Source organism: Arachis stenosperma, chromosome 10 (assembly GCF_014773155.1).
Source record: "Arachis stenosperma cultivar V10309 chromosome 10, arast.V10309.gnm1.PFL2, whole genome shotgun sequence".
NCBI lineage: Eukaryota > Viridiplantae > Streptophyta > Magnoliopsida > Fabales > Fabaceae > Arachis > Arachis stenosperma.
The window spans coordinates 34,625,150-34,641,564 of NC_080386.1; positions in this window are offsets into that span (position 1 = coordinate 34,625,150).

The window sequence follows — 16,415 nt, forward strand, 5'->3', positions numbered from 1 at the left end:
CTTGCATGCATCATGTGTTTTGATCCAAAATTTTCATGTTTTGGGTCATTTTTATGTTTTTCTCTCTCATCATTAAAAATTCAAAAAAATAAAAAAATATCTTTTCCTTAATTTTCTCATAATTTTCGAAAATTTGAGTTGACTTAGTCAAAAATTTTTAAAATTAGTTGTTTCTTACAAGTCAAGTAAAATTTTCAAATTTAAAAATTTTATCTTTTCAAAATCTTTTTCAAAAATCATATCTTTTCCATTTTTTTCCTTTTTTTTTCGAAAATTTCAAAAATATTTTTCAAAGCATTTTCAAAATATTTTTCTTATCTTTATATCAAATTTTTGAAAATTCACTAACAATTAATGTGATTGATTCAAAAATTTGAAGTTTGTTACTTTCTTGTTAAGAAAGGTTCAATCTTTAAATTCTAGAATCTTATCTTGTAGTTTCTTGTTAGTAAAGTAATTAATTTTAATTTTAAAAATTAAATCTTTTTCAACCATATCTTTTTATCATATCTCCTTATCTTATCTTTTTATCATATCTTTTTCAAAAATTTTATCTTGTCCAAAAAATTTAATTTCAAAATATCTTCTTATCTTCTTATCTTTTCAAATTTGATTTTCAAATCTTTTTCAATCAACTAACTAACTTCTTGTCTGTTTTTTTATCTTTTTCAAATCCACCTAACTACTTTTCTATCTCTAATTTTCGAAAATATCTCCTTCTTTTTCAAAAAATTCTTTTTAATTAATTAATTGTTTCAAATTTTAATTTTAATTTTAATTTCCTATCTTAATTTTCGAAAATCATTAACTCCTTTTGAAAAATATTTTCGAAAATCCATCTCTCATCTTCTTCTATTTATTTATTTATTTACTAACACTTCTCTTCATCTCTTATCACCTCTCCTATCCTTACTCTTTATACAGACTATTCATCCCTCTCCTTCCATTATCCCCTTTCTTCTTCTACTAACAATAAGGAACCTCTTTACTGTGACATAGAGGATTCCTCTTTCTTTTCTTGTTCTCTTCTTCCCTATATGAGCAGGAACAAGGAAAAAAGACATTCTTATTGAAGTTGACCCTGAACCTGAAAGGACTCTGAAGAGGAAATTAAGAGAAGATCAAAGAGCAATGAGGGAGGAGCAACAAAGGCAAGGAAGGGACATAGAAGAGCTTAAGGACATTGTTGGTCCTTCAAGAAGAAGACGCCACTAAGGTGGATTCATTCCTTGTTCTTACTTTTCTGCTGTTCAGTTTTTATATTATATGTTTATCTATGTTTTGTGTCTCTACTTCATGATCATTAGTGTTTAGTAACTATGTCTTAAAGTTATGAATAATTCCATGAATCCTTCACCTCTCTTAAATAAAAAAATGTTTTAATTCAAAAGAACAAGAAGTACATGAATTTCGAATTTATCTTTGAATTTAGTTTAATTATATTGATGTGGTGACAATACTTTTTGCTTTCTGAATGAATGCTTGAACAGTGCATATTTTTGATCTTGTTGTTTATGAATGTTAAAATTGTTGGATCTTGAAAGAATGATGAACAAAGAGAAATGTTATTGACAATTTGAAAAATCATGAAATTGATTCTTGAAGCAAGAAAAAGCAGTGAAAAACAAAATCTTGCGAAAAAAAAGAAAAAAAATATGGCGAAAAAAATAGAAAGAAAAAGAAATAGCAAGCAGAAAAAGCCAATAGCCCTTAAAACCAAAAGGCAAGGGTAAAAAAGGATCCAAGGCTTTGAGCATCAATGGATAGGAGGGCCCAAGGAAATAAAATCCAGGCCTAAGCGGCTGAATCAAGCTGTCCCTAACCATGTGCTTGTGTCATGAAGGTCCAAGTAAAAAGCTTGAGACTGAGTGGTTAAAGTCATGATCCAAAGCAAAAAGAGTGTGCTTAAGAGCTCTGGACACCTCTAACTAGGGACTCTAGCAAAGCTGAGTCACAATCTGAAAAGGTTCACCCAGTCATGTGTCTGTGGCATTTATGTATCCCGTGGAAATACTGGAAAACAAAGTGCTTAGGGCCACGGCCAAGACTCATAAGTAGCTATGTTCAAGAATCAACATGCTTAACTAGGAAAGTCAATAACACTATCTGAACTCTGAGTTCCTAGAGATGCCAATCGCTCTGATCTTCAAAGGAAAAAGTGAGATGCTAAAACTGTTCAGAAGCAAAAAGCTACAAGTCCCGCTCATCTAATTATGATTAATATTCATTGATATTCTGAAATTTATAGTACATTCTCTTCTTTTTATCCTGCTTGATTTTCAGTTGCTTGGGGACAAGCAACAATTTAAGTTTGGTGTTGTGATGAGCGGATAATTTATACGCTTTTTGGCATTATTTTTAGGTAGTTTTTAGTAAGTTCAAGCTACTTTTAGGGGTGTTTTCATTAGTTTTTATGTTAAATTCACATTTATGGACTTTACTATGAGTTTGTGTATTTTTCTATAATTTTAGGTAATTTCTGGCTGAAATTGAGGGACTTGAGCAAAACTCTGAAAAAGGCTGACAAAAGGACTGTTGATGCTGTTGGAATCTGACCTCCCTGCACTTGAAATGGATTTATTGGAGCTACAGAACTCTAAATGGCGCGCTCTCAACGGCGTTCGAAAGTAGACATCCAGAGCTTTCCTGTAATATATAATAGTTCATACTTTATTCGGAAATTGACGACGTAAATTGGCGTTGAACACCAAGTACATGCTGCTGTCTCGAGTTAAACGCCAGAAACACGTCATGATCCATAGTTGAACGCCCAAAACACATTATAACTTGGAGTTCAACTCCAAGAAAAGCCTCAGCTCGTGGATAGATCAAGCTCAGCCCAAACATACACCAAGTGGGCCCCGGAAGTGGATTTATGCATCAATTACTTACTTCTGTAAACCCTAGTAGCTAATTTATTATAAATAGAACTTTTTACTAGTGTATTAGACATCTCTGGACGCCTAGTCCTTAGACCATGGGGGCTGACCATTCGGCCATGCCTGAACCTTTCACTTATGTATTTTCAACGGTGGAGTTTCTACACACCATAGATTACGGGTGTGGAGCTCTGCTGTACCTCAAGTTTTAATATAATTACTATTATTTTTTATTCAATTCTCTTTTATTCTTATTCCAAGATATACGTTGCACAATAACTTGATGAATGTGATGATCTGTGACACTCATCATCATTCTCACCTATGAACGCGCATGACTGACAACCACTTCCGTTCTACCTTACGCCGGGCGCATATCTCTTAGATTCCCCAACAGAATCTTCGTGGTATAAGCTAGATAGATGGCGGCATTCATGGGAATCCGGAAAGTTTAACCTTGTTTGTGGTATTCTGAGTAGGATTTCGGGAATCTGGAAAGTCTAACCTTGTCTGTGGTATTCCGAGTAAGATTCCGGTATTGAATGACTGTGACGAGCTTCAAACTCCTGAAGGCTGGGGGTTAGTGACAGACACAAAAGAATCAATGGATTCTACTTCAACCTGATTGAGAACCGACAGATGATTAGCCGTGCTGTGACAGAGCATTTGGACCATTTTTACTGAGAGGATGGGATGTAGCCATTGTCAAGGGTGATGCCTCCAGACGATTAGCCATGCAGTGACAGCGCATAGGACCATTTTCCCGAGAGGATGAAAAGTAGCCATTGACGACGGTGATGCCCTACATACAGCTTGCCATGGAAAAGAGTAAGAAGGATTGGATGAATGTAATAAGAAAGTAGAAATTCAAAAGGAGCACAGCATCTCCATGCGCCTATCTGAAATTTCCACTATTGATTTACATAAGTATTTCTATCCCTTTTTATTTTATTTATCTTTTAATTATCTAATCCAATTACATTTGACCCTATGAATCCACTTAACTGAGATTTACAAGGTGACCATAGCTTGCTTCATACCAACAATCTCCGTGGGATCGACCCTTACTCATGTAAGGTATTACTTGGATGACCCAGTACACTTGCTGGTTAAGTTGAACGGAGTTGTGAGCTTCTCTAACAGTGCCTAGAACTCTTTTATCACAATTTTGTCCACCACTATTGACATTAAAGAAGCGCTTGTTGGGAGGCAACCCAATGTTTATTTATCTAATTTTATTTTTATTTTATTGTTCTCTTATGTTTTATTAGGTTCATGATCATGTGGAGTCACGAAAAAAAATAAAAAATAAAAACAGAATCAAAAACAGCAGAAAAATATTCACACCCTGGAGGAAGGTCTTACTGGCGTTTAAATGCCAGTAAGAAGCATCTGGTTGGCGTTCAACGCCAGAACAGAGCATGGTTCTGGCGCTGAACGCCAGAAACAAGCAGCATCTGGCCTAAGCGGCTAAACCAAGCTGTCCCTAACCATGTGCTTGTGGCATGAAGGTGTCAAGTGAAAAGCTTGAGACTGAGCGGTTAAAGTCATGATCCAAAGCAAAAAGAGTGTGCTTAAGAACCCTGGACACCTCTAATTGGGGACTTTAGCAAAGCTGAGTCACAATCTGAAAAGGTTCACCCAGTTATGTGTCTGTGGCATGGATGTATCCGGTGGTAATACTGGAAAACAGAGTGCTTTGGGCCACGGCCAAGACCCAAAAGTAACTGTGTTCAAGAATCAACATACTTAACTAGGAGAATCAATAACACTATCTGAAATTCTAAATTCCTATAAATGCCAATCATTCTAAACTTCAAAGGATGAAGTGAGATGCCAAAACTATTCAGAGGCAAAAAGCTACAAGTCCTGCTAATCTAATTAGAATTAATATTCATTGATAGTTTGGAATTTATAGTATATTCTCTTCTTTTTATCCTATTTTATTTTCAGTTGCTTGGGGACAAGCAACAATTTAAGTTTGGTGTTGTGATGAGCGGATAATTTATACGCTTTTTGGCATTGTTTTTAGTATGTTTTTAGTAGGATCTAGTTACTTTTAGGGATGTTTTTATTAGTTTTTATGCTAAATTCACATTTTTGGACTTTACTATGAGTTTGTGTGTTTTTCTGTGATTTCAGGTGAATATTGGCTGAAATTGAAGGACGTGAGCAAAACTCTGAAAGAAAGGCTGAAAAAGGACTGCTGATGCTGATGGATTCTGACCTCCCTGCACTCGAAATGGATTTTCTGGAGCTACAGAACTCCAAATGGCGCGCTTTCAATGGTGTTGGAAAGTAGACATCTAGCGCTTTCTAGCAATATATAATAATTTATACTTTGTTCGAGAATTGACGATGCAAACTGGTGCTCAACGCCAGTTATACGCTGCAGTCTGGAGTTAAACGCCAGAAAAACGTCATGAACCAGAGTTGAACGCCAGAAACAGGTTACAACCTGGCGTTCAACTCCAGAAATAGCCTCTGCACGTGGATAGCTAAAGCCCAGCCCAAGCACACACCAAAGTGGGCCCCGGAAGTGGATTTTTGCACTTAGACTTACTTCTGTAAACCCTCGTAACTAGTTTAGTATAAATAGAACTTTTTACTATTGTATTATTCGTCTTTTGACCATTCGGTCTTTGACCACATCTTTGGTCTCAGTTTTATTCCATTATTCATCTTAGGAGACTATTGATCACGTTTTAGGGGGGGCTGGCCTCACGGCCATGCCTGAACCTTTTACTTATGTATTTTCAACGGTAGAGTTTCTACACTCCATAGATTAAGGTGTGGAGCTCTACTGTACCTCAAGTATTAATGCAATTACTATTTTCTTCTATTCAATTCAACTTGTTCTTATTCCAAGATATTCGTTGCACTACAACTTGATGAATGTGATGATCCGTGACACTCATCATCATTCTCACCTATGAACGCATGCCTGACAACCACCTCCGTTCTACATTAGACCGGGCGCATATCTCTTGGATTGTTGACCCACGATGCATGGACAACCGAGCTTCACATTCCGTGGAATCAAAGTCTTCATGGTATAAGCTAGAATTGATGGCGGCATTCATGAGAATCCGGAAAGTCTAAACCTTGTCTGTGGTATTCTGAGTAGGATTCAATGATCGAATGACTGTGACGAGCTTCAAACTCGCGAGTGCTGGGCGTAGTGACAGACGCAAAAGGACAAAGAATCCTATTCCAATATGATCGAGAACCGACAGATGATTAGCCGTGCCGTGACAGAGCATGTGGTCCTTTTTCACTGAGAGGATGGGAGGTAGCCATTGACAATGGTGATACCCTACATACAGCTTGCCATGGAAAAGAGTAAGAAGAATTGGATGGAAGCAGTAGGAAAGCAGACATTCTAGAGCCATACAGTATCTCCATACGCTTATCTGAAATTCCTACCAATGAATTTACATAAGTATTTCTATCCTTTATTATTTAATTAATTATCTCTTTATATTTCCAATAACCATTACCATTTGAATCTGCCTGACTGAGATTTACAAGATGACCATAGCTTGCTTCATACCAACAATCTCCGTGGGATCGACCCTTACTCACGTAAGGTTTATTACTTGGATGACCCAGTGCACTTGCTGGTCAGTTACACGGAGTTGTGACAAATTATGAATTAAGATTAGAGCACCAAGTTTTTGGAGCCATTACCAGAGATCACAATTCTGTGTACCAATCCCGTAGCCTTTTAAATGCTTCCTTGTAAGCATCATCAAACTCAAACTCCACATCTTTCTGTAACAAGCGGGATATTGGCAAGGCAATCTTGCTATAATCCTTAATTAAGCGCTTGTAAAATCCTGCATGTCCTCGAAAAGAGCGGACCTCCCTCACAGAAGAGGGGTGAGGCATACTAGTAATGACATCAACTTTGGCAAGGTCAACTGAAATGCCTTTATCAGAAACAACGTGTCTTAACACTATAATTTGTTTGACCATGAAGTCAAGTTGTCCAAGTATTCATCAAAGGAAGTTCCATATATGCTAAAATTGTCCATAAACACTTCCAAAAATCTTTTCATAAGGTCAGAAAAAATACTTGTCATGCACCGTTGAAAATTAGCTGGTGCATTGCATAAGCCAAATGGCAAGCCAAAAGGGCAAGTGAAAGTGGTATTTTCTTGGTCCTCAGGAGCAATATGTATTTGGAAGTAGCCAGTAAAATCATCAAGAAAGCAGTAATGAGATTTACTTGAAAGTCTGTCTAACATTTGGTCAATGAATGGCAAGGGGTAGTGATCTTTCCTTGTTGCAGCATTTAACCTTCTATAATCAATACAAACCCGCCAAGCATTTTGGACCCTTGTTGCCACCATCTCATCATCTTCCTTCTTGATAGTAGTGATTCCTGACTTCTTCAGAACAACCTGAACCGGGCTCACCCACTCACTATCAGAAATCGGATAAATAATGCCCGCATCAAGTAGCCTTGTGACTTCCTTCTTTACAACATCAAGAATGGTGGGGTTGAGCCTTCTTTGGGGTTCTCTCACCGGCCGAACTCCATCTTCAAGGAAGATGCGGTGCATACACATACGTAGGTCAATCCCCACAATGTCGGCCAAGCTCCAACCAATTGCCTTCTTGTGCTTTCTTAGGACCTCTAGGAGCTTTTCTTCTTCTTGGCTAGAAAGCTCACTAGTAATCATTACCGGAAATCTTTGGCTGTCCTCAAGGAATGCATATTTCAAGTGAGAAGCTAGAGGCTTCAAATCGGCTTTTGCTTCAAGTTTCGGTTCTTTCTCACCATGATCATGAAGCTCATTGAAGAGCGGATATTTTATATGCTTTTTGGCATCATTTTTATATAGTTTTTAGTATGTTTTATTTAGTTTTTACTAAGTTTTTATAGGTTTTAGTGTTAAATTCACATTTTTATTCTACTTTGAGTTTGTGTATTTTTGTACAATTTCAGGTAATTTCTGGCTGAAATTGAGGAGCTGGAGCAGAAGTCTGATTCAAAGACAGAGAAAGCACTGCAGTTGCTGTCTAGATCTGACCTTCTTACATTCAGAAGAGCTTTTCTGGAGCTGTAGAAGTCCAAATGGAGTGCTCTCAACGGCTATGGAAAGCTGACTTCTAAAGCTTTCCAGCAATATATAATAGTTTATACTTTGCCTCGGATTAGAAGGCCCAAAACTGGCATCCAACGCCAGCTACCTACCCTCTTCCAAGCGTCCAGCGCCCAAAGAGCAGAGCCCAGCGTCCAAATGCTCATAGAGGACCTCCTAGCTGGTGTTCTACGCCCCATAGACCTCATATCATGTAGATCTCATCAAAGCTCAGCCCAAACACTCACTATGTGGGCGGCAGAAGTGGATTTTAGCACTAAATAGACTGTTTTACCTTTACTAGTTATCTGTTTAGTATTTAAAGTGTATTTTTCATAATCATTAGAAGAACATCACCTTCTTCGACACTTTTTACCATTATACACATTTTACATTGTATTTTACCTTTCAGTATGCATTTCTAAACCTCCTAGGTAGAGGGGAGGAGCCCTGCTGAGTCCTATGAATTAATAAAAGTATTACTGTTTCTTCTTTGATCCGTGTTTGATTTATTTCTAAGATGTATATTCGATCTTCATCGTGGTGGATAGGATGATCAGTGACAATCAGCTCTGTTAATCACATTAAGATGAACGTGCCTGACAAAAACCCGCGTCTACTTAGGTTTGTGTGAATACGTGACTGGAAAGCACGAGCCAACAGCTATGTTCATACATCCCTCAGACGGCTAATCCACGACTTCGTTGGGAACTTCTCGAGACACCAGTTCAGCCAATTTCTGGGGAGATTAGGGTCTCTGTGGTATAGTCTAGAATCCTAAGAAGTAGCATCCTCTGATTCGGAAGATTCGACCTTGTATGTTGCGTTTTGAGTAGGATCGCCAAGAGAATGAACTGCTAATGCTTCCCCCTTCGTTAAATTGGATGACCACGGCCAATGGTGTTCAATCCATGGATCAATGACCATGGCCCATGGCGTTGATTACATACAACCTGCTGATGACAAGTCATCATATACCCATTTTTCAAGCTAATTTCACTTGTTTTATTAGTCTTTATACACTTTCTTGTATCATAAGTAAGTGATTTGGAGTGAAAATGCATAACTTCTTTAAATCAAACAACCACCATGAAATTAATGTTAACTCATGAGGTTTAAGCTAATTTTAATTGAATTTTAATTGATTTATAAGCCTTTTGAATTTAGTGATACTTGGAGTGGTTGTTTTGGTTTATTGTAGGTGAAGAAAAGAAAAAAAAAAGAGAAAAGCGTGGCCTAAGAAAGCGTAACCCAAGGAGAAGAAAATGTGGTCAAAGGAAGGAGAAGTGTGCCTCATGTAAAGAGGGGAGGCAAGCATTGCCCTCCACAAGGGCACACTGCCCTCTAGGAGGGCAACATAAGGGAACAAAGCATGAAAGGCAACTCTGCCCTGCCCACTGCAAGGGCAGAGCACAAATTTGTGCCTTGGAATCAAGAAGAAGAAAATGTTGCCCTGCCCTCCACAAGGGTAGTATCGGGCTCACCAAGGAAGAAAATCAAAGGAAAATGTCTACCAATGCTTGCCACAAGAGTTGAACACGGGACCATGAGGAAGCAAGGAATTAAGCCTCATTTTGGTGCCAAGAAAGCCAAGGAAATTAAGTAGCGTGTGTTTCTGCCATGATTCGAACGCGGGACTTCAGTTTGGAAACACTGCCCTGCCCTCCGCGAGGGCAGGGCAGCATTTTGTTGTGGCATGAATTTGGTGCACCAAGGCACGATTCTGGCGCACCAAGGAACGATTCTGGCAGCACCAGCAGCGCACCACAGCACAATTCTGGCGCACCAACTTTTTCTGCCCTGCCCTTCGCGAGGGCAGGGCAGCATCCTGCGCACCAAGCCTGCACCACGCCGCACCATGCACGCACCAAGAACCAAATCCTGCCCTGCCCTCCACAAGGGCAGGGCAGCCTCCTAGAAGCCATTATTTTTGGGCCAAAAATTGAATTAAAAATCCAATTTAATTCATTTCTTCACCAAATCAAAAGCCCATCCAAATCCCAAAATCCAAGAATAGAAAGTGTATAAATAGGAGCTAGTTTGATGTAATTAAAAACTTTTTACTTGACTTTTGAATTTTGCACTTTCTTTGAGCTTTGAATTTTTGCAACTTTTCTTGAGAGACTTGACCGAGATTTCAGAGGATTAAGGGGGAATTGATTGATCTCCTTCCTCGTTCTTGCTCGGGCAACTTCACTTTTCTTTTTCTGAGTTTTGGGTGTGAGAAATTGAGGAAATTCTGTCTCAATCTCCATTCAAAATCTCTTCAAATCTTCTTTTGCACAATTGAGTTTCATTTCTGTTCCTTTACTGCTTCTTCTTCAATTTTTTGCCAATTGCTTTGAGAACTTGGATCTGGGAAGGTAATTGAGATCTAGGCTCTGCTACCTAATCTCTGGAGACCTGAGATCCCAATTTCCTTTTGGTTCTTCTGTGAACCTTTGCTGCACTTCATTTCCTTATTATTTGAGTTCTAATTGCTTCTAATTCAATTTCTGCTCTAGTAATTGTGGCAATTCAATTTCTCTTTGTTTAGATTCTGCAATCCCAATCCTCAAATCCCTTTTACATTCAAGCCATTTACATTTCTTGCCATTTAAGTTACTGCAATTTATATTTCTTGCACTTTAAGTTTCAGTTATTTACTTTCTTGTTCTTTAAGATTCAGCAAGTTTACTTTCCTGCTCTTTAATTTACTGCAATTTCCCCCTCTCCCTTTACATTCCAAGCAATTTAGTTTCTGTTAAATATAATCCACTCAACCAACATTTGAATCGCTTGACTAAATCAACCACTAAACTAAAATTGCTCAATCCTTCAATCCCTGTGGGATCGACCTCACTCATGTGAGTTATTATTACTTGATGTGACCCGGTACACTTGCCGGTGAGTTTTGTGTTGGATCGCTTTCCACACATCAAGTTTTTGGCGCCATTGCCGGGGATTGAAATAGATTGACAATGATTAAGTGAAGTGGAGATCTAGATCAAGCACTTTTTCTTTTCTGTTCTTTTAATTTTGACTAACACACTAACTGTTTGAATTTTTGCTTAAACTAACTAAAACTTCATTCTAGCTATAGATTGAAGTTTCATTGGTTTTCTGGATCTGTGTGTTTATTGTTGTGTGTTTGTATGTCAGGTACAGGAAGATCTTCCCCTGTCCTCTCTGAAATTGATCAAAGAACTCTTCGAAGGATAAGAAGAGCTGAAAGAGGGAAGAACGTTATTGGAGAGGAAGAATCTGAGGAGGAATTCCAAGAAATGGAAGGAGATCTCAATCAACTAGGAGAAGGGGCCAACAATAATCAACAACAACGAAGAGTCCTGGCTTCATATACATTTGCAAATGCTAGACACTGTGGAAGTAGCATTCTTCCTCCTAATGTCAATGCAAACAATTTTGAACTAAAGCCACAACTCATCACTTTGGTTCAAAACAACTGTTCTTTTGGAGGAGGGCCTTTGGAGGACCCAAATCAACATTTATCTACCTTCTTGAGAATCTGTGACACTGTGAAAACCAATGGCGTGCCTCCTGATAGCTACAAGTTGTTGCTCTTTCCATTTTCTCTCAAAGATAAAGCCACTCAATGGCTAGAGACCTTTCCAAAAGAAAGCATCAACACTTGGGATGACTTGGTGAGCAAGTTTCTTGCCAAATTTTATCCCCCTCAAAGAATCCTAAGATTGAAGACTGAGGTGCAGACATTCACTCAATTGGAGGCTGAAAACTTATATGAAGCATGGGAAAGATATAAGGCTCTATTGAGGAAATGTCCACCAGAGATGTTCACTGAGTGGGACAAGTTGCAGAACTTCTATGAGGGACTCACACTTAAGGCTCAAGAAGCACTTGATCATTCAGCTGGAGGCTCTTTGCAACTCATGAAAACTACAGAGGAAGCTCAAAACCTCATTGATATGGTGGCCAATAACCAATATTTCTTTGCTCATCAAAGACAACGCCAACCATCACAAAGAAGAGGAGTAATGGAGTTGGAAGGAGTGGATTCAATTCTAGCTCAGAACAAGATAATGCAGCAGCAGATTCAACAACAGTTTGAGCAAATGGCCAAAAGGATTGATGGATTGCAAGTTGCATCAGTAAGTGCTACAAGCCAACCATCCACTACTTGGGTGCAAAGTGAAGAAACTCAAGAGGAGCAACAGCAAGAGCAAGTCCAATACATGCACAACCAAAATCCTGGAACTAATGAAGTCTATGGAGATACTTACAACCCTTCTTGGAAGAACCATCCCAATCTCAGATGGGGAGACAACCATAATCAAAACCAACAACCATGGCAAAGAAACTCAAGTCAGAACAATTGGAAAAGCACAAACCACAATCCCCAGCCAAACACTAACCAAAATACATACAGAAAGCCACAAAATAATTACCCCAACGCTAACCATTATCCACCTAATAACCACCCAACAAATCAAAACACCTATCATCATCCATCAACACCCCAAAACCAACCAATTTCACAAGAATCCCAGAGGATCTCTAATCTAGAGTTGCTCATGGAAAAGATGATGAAGAACCAAGAATTGACAACAAAGAACCAAGAAGCTTCCATGAAGAACTTAGAAAGGCAAATTGGGCAAATCTCCAAACAGATTTCTGTTGAAAAACCATCAAGCTCACTACCAAGTGACACCATTCCCAACCCAAAGGAAGAATGCAAGGTCGTGCAACTAAGAAGTGGAAAAGTGTTAGTGGATGGTAACCAAGGAGCAACCAAGAATAATGACAGTGAGCCAACAAAGAATGATGAAGCCATCAACAAGGACATGATAAGCAAGAATGTCCCAGAAAAACTCACAAAGGAAGACAACAAACCACAGAATCCAAAGAAAGGAAAGCAGATCATGGAAGCACCAAATCCAAAACAACATCAAGTGGAGAAGAGCTCAACACCACCACTACCGTATCCACAGAGATTCCACAAAGAGACAAAGGATTAGCATTTCTACAAATTTCTTGAGACTTTCAGGAAGCTGGAAATCAACATACCTTTAGCTGAGGCATTGGAGCAAATGCCTCTGTATGCCAAGTTCTTGAAGGAGCTCATTAACAAGAAGAGACAGTGGAATGAAAAAGAGACCGTAATGCTTAGTGAAGAATGCAGTGCACTCATTAAAAAGGGACTCCCTCCCAAGCTTGAAGATCCTGGAGGTTTCTTCCTACCCTGCACCATTGGAAACCTACTCATCAACAAGGGGATGTGTGATTTAGGAGCAAGCATAAATCTAATCCCATCTTCTTTAGTGAAAAAGCTTGGCATAGAGGAGGTGAAACCAATACAGATGTCCTTGGAGTTGGTGGACCAATCAGTAGTATATCCTAAAGGGCTGATTGAGAACCTTTTAGTTAAGGTTGACAAGTTCATCTATCCTGTGGATTTTGTGATCCTGGATTCTTCAGAAAATGGAAATGACTCCATAATACTTGGTCGACCATTTTTGGCCACTACTAGAGCCATTGTGGATATAGAACAGGGAGAGTTAACCCTCAGGATGCATGAGGAGAGCATCACCTTGAAAGTCTTTCCGGAATTACAAAGGAATGAAGAAACAAGCAAAATAAGTGGTGACTTCCTTCCAAAGCAAGCAACTGACAAGGCAGTAGAACAGAAAAACAAGCAGTTGCAAGAAGAAAAAGGAATTCAAAAGGAAGCAGGGGTGATAAATAAGAAGGAAGGTATCACAACCCAAGTCATTGTCAAGAAAGAAAGATCAACAAGAAAGAAAAAGATGAAGAGCAAGAATAAGGCTCACAAAGGGTGGAAGAACAAGAAAATCCCAACTGAAGGATTTTCTAAAGGTGATCAAGTGCAACTAATATATCAACAGCTGGGAACAGAAGATTATTACACTGTCAACCAAGTACTTTCTCTTAAGCATATGGAAATTGAGCATCAAGGCACACAGAGAAAGCTGACAGTGAGAGGTGACAAGTTGAGACATCACCAACATCAACCACCCTAAAGGGAGTTCAATGTCAAGCTAGTGACAATAAAAGAGCGCTTCATGGGAGGTAACCCATGATTTAAGATTTCTGTCCTCTCTTTCATTTAATAAGCTATGATTCCTCTGAGTATGATTTTGAACTTTCATGCCTGATAAATGCATACATTGTTTTGAAGCACATGTCAAACTTCTAAGTTTGGTGTACCTTAAGGCACACCCAAATTCATTTTTCAAAAAAAAGGGATCATTCTTAGAACATATGCATAATTCTTTTGATGAATCATATGACCAAACTCTAAGTTTGGTGTCTGCATGTGTAACAATGTTTAGAAGATCATTTCCCCATTTATGGAATCAAAACCATACAGAAAGGGATCATGCATCAAGTTTTTATCATAAAATACATCAATTGTGGAGAATAGTTTGCATTGATAAGCCGCCCCTTCAACAAGAGATGAGTTTGGTGTTCACCAACTTTTAGCATTTTTATTTAGGGACACAATTGATCACAAAAAAAAAAATCAAATAACAGTTAAACAAAACAGAACAATATTTTTTTCTTTATTTACAAGTCAATAGCTAACGTTCATATTAATATCTAAGACTAGCTATTTTTGTTTATATAGATCTCGACAAAAGTAAGGAGGGGCCACGGCTAGGACAAGCTTAGAGAGGAATGGTCACATGTGCCTAGGGAGATGCGCCCCTTGGGAAGCAGAACATGCATGCATGCATCATTGAACGCCTAAATGCATGCAGCCAATGGGAGGAGGATCCTCGTCAAAGCCTCAACAATGCATGCAGACCGTCCATTCCATGAACTCCTTAGATGAACAACTCAATCTCAACCATTCATGAGCACTAACGAGCTTCTTCTTCATTCATTGTGGTTTTGTTGGCAAGCTTGAAGAATATGCCTATTAATAGCCGTAGCACTAAACGGTTTACACACTCATTCAAGCTACCTTCATATGAAAACCATAATCCCCTCTACTCCTAAAACCAACGTAACTCCCTTATCTCACAACAGAACCGAACCAAAACTCATCCCAAACACAACACATACTTCTTCTATTCTCACTTTTCCTTCCTTTTCACCTCAAATCCAATGGCCTCTTCAAGTTCAAAAAGAAGGCCGGGAAAGGAACCTATGGTAACCGAACCTCCATCATTTGATGCAAACAAATTTAGATCACAATTCCATGAAGGGAGATATCATAGGTTCATGAAGACAAAGAATGTCATCTATGAGAAAGGTCTTGATTTGAAGGAAGGAGAATACCCCATCATGAGGCAAATCACTAAAGAAAGAAGGTGGGAACTCTTATGTGCTCCTCTAGTTGACATCAGTGCAGTCATGATCAGGGAGTTCTATGCAAATGCTGTAAAAGAAAACAAAGATAGTGCCCCTTACACAAGTTATGTCAGAGGAGTTGAAGTGAGTTTTAGCCCAGCCGCCATCACAAGAGCCCTCAAGTTGAGAACCATAACTTATGCAGAGCCCAATTATGAAACCAGATTGCAGATGGAAAACAATCCTGATGAGATCTTGCAAGGGTTATGTATGGAGAATACAGATTGGGAAAGAGATTCAAAGGGAGTTCCAAGTCACTTGAGAAGGATAAATCTTACTCCTGTGGCCAAGGGATGGTATGAAATAGTGAGGAGATCTATCCTTCCTACTGGAAACGCCTCTTGGGTCACAATCAAACGAGCACTCTTGGCATACTACATCTTACATGGAGGTGAAATCAACCTCGCACAACTTATAGCCGATAGTATCCAAGAAATGGCCAATAGCACAAGCAAATTAAGTGGTCTTGGACACCCAAGTACCATCCTCAGGCTATGTGACAAAGCTAGAGTAATCTTTGAAGATGAGGACACAGAAAAAGTGAAAAAGGGAAAAAGAATCACCAAGAAGAGTATGGAGGGAATGAATGAAGAAGAGGATCAAGAAGGGGTGGTAGCTCCTAGACAAAGGAGATCACAAAGAGAGGAAGGACGAAATCAAGCTCATGATGCCATAGACATGAGCCAATTACAAAGATCAATTGAAGAACTATCTCAGCAACTCATGCAGGCTCAACAAGGCCAAAATCAGGGGGGCCAAGAGAGATATCTAGAGCCCTATCCAGAATTTAGAGAGCAATTTTTGAAAGATAAAGAGGAACGAGAAGCTTGGCAGCATCAAATGGAGGAGAAACAAGAGAGATGGCAACAACAAATGATGACTCAGCAGCAAGAATTTCAAGCACAGATTCTTGAAGGACAAAAAGAGCAATACAAAGAATTCAAAGAATCATATGATAAGCTGTATTTTAGTCAAGCTAAAGCAGGGGAATATAGTCACAACCTGTATCAATGGAAGAATGTTCTTCACACCATGGGAGAAGTTAGATATGCACAAAGAATGGAGAATGATGAAAACATGCAAGCAAGGTTGGAGTACTTGACCCATAATTTGC